The sequence below is a fragment of the Elephantulus edwardii genome, unplaced genomic scaffold, assembly GCF_000299155.1.
Source record: "Elephantulus edwardii isolate Elephantulus edwardi_28Jun2011 unplaced genomic scaffold, EleEdw1.0 scaffold00031, whole genome shotgun sequence".
NCBI classification, from domain to species: domain Eukaryota; kingdom Metazoa; phylum Chordata; class Mammalia; order Macroscelidea; family Macroscelididae; genus Elephantulus; species Elephantulus edwardii.
The window spans coordinates 2,390,203-2,391,557 of NW_006399781.1; the positions used below are offsets into that span (position 1 = coordinate 2,390,203).

Consider the following 1,355-nt stretch of genomic DNA (forward strand, 5'->3'; position numbering starts at 1 on the left):
TATAAAATCATCATAACAGACACGTAAAAATGATTCAACATAAGAAACACAATTTTCACAAACTCTACAAAGCTTGCAAATAAAACAGTATAAAAAATAAAATAAAATGTCATTTGCATAACAACAGTTCAAAATAAGAGCTGCATAGTAAAGGGAACTTGTGGTGGGGGAAGCAGATGGTACAACAATCAAAGAATTTTTTTAAAAGAGAACAGTGAACTGGGTGGGGCAGGGGGTGGACTGGGAAGAAAATGTGCAACAATGAATGAATGGAAATCCAAGTTTTTATAAACTTTCATTAAAATCTCAATTTAAGGAGAGGAGCGAACAGGGGAGGGGGTGGGGTGGGCGGGGAGAAAAGTACAACAATGAATGAATGGAATTCCAAAATCTCTGTAGATGTTCTCGAAATAATAATAATAATTTTTAAAAATCTCAATTTAAAAAAGATGTCACATACACATACACATACACACAAGAAACACAATTAATGTAGTTCATCACATTAACAAAGCAAAGAACAAGAATCACATTACCCTATCAATTGTTACAGAAAAGGCCTTTGACAAAATCAAACTGTCCTTTTTGATTAAAACACTCAACAAAATAGGAATAGAAGGGAATTTCCTCAACATAGTAAAAAAGTATATATGCAAAACCAAGAGCCAATATCATTTTCACTAGAGGGAGATTGAAGGCATTCTCCTTGAGATCAACATACAAAAATCAATTGGTTTCTCGACAGTAACAAAGAGAATATAGAAAACAAGCTAAGAAAAACAATATCAGTTACAATAGTTAACCACAAAATGAAATACTTAGGAACAAATTTAACACAAAAGACCTGTACAAATGAAATTACAAAACATTGCTGCAAGAAACAGAGACCTAGAGAAATGGAGGAATATAAATTGTTCATGGATAGGAAAACTCAAGATCATGAAAATTATAATTTGTCCAGAAGCAATCTATTAATTCAATGCATTTCCAATACAGATACCAATTCCAGTGCATCTTATTAGTAGGACAGAGCTCCAGTCTCTGATAAATGGCGCTGGCAAAATTGGAAAACCATCTGCAGAAAACTGAAGCAAGACTCACACCCCATACCAGACACAAAAACCAAGTCAAGGTGGATCAGGGACCTACGAATAAAACCAAAGACTATAAAATTCATCACAGGAAAAACTACAAGTAACTCTAGAAGCTCTAATCAACAACAGGAACAGATTTCCCAGCATAACAAAAACCCTACAACCAGGAGAGGATGTTGTTGTTATGTGCCGTCGAGTCGCTTGCGACTCATAGCGACCCTATGTACAACAGCCCTAAACTCCGCTCTGTCCTGTGCCAAT

At 35.2% G+C, this 1,355-nt stretch overlaps 1 protein-coding gene and 1 pseudogene across 1 annotated transcript in view; one reads left to right on the forward strand and one right to left on the reverse strand.

The window, feature by feature from the left end:
• LOC102860869 overlaps window positions 1-1,089 on the forward strand; it is a 2,431-nt pseudogene extending 1,342 nt beyond the window's left edge.
• Window positions 1-1,355, reverse strand: part of LOC102864547 (coiled-coil domain-containing protein 39-like) — a 123,383-nt gene that overhangs the window by 35,578 nt on the left and 86,450 nt on the right. The window lies entirely within an intron of this gene.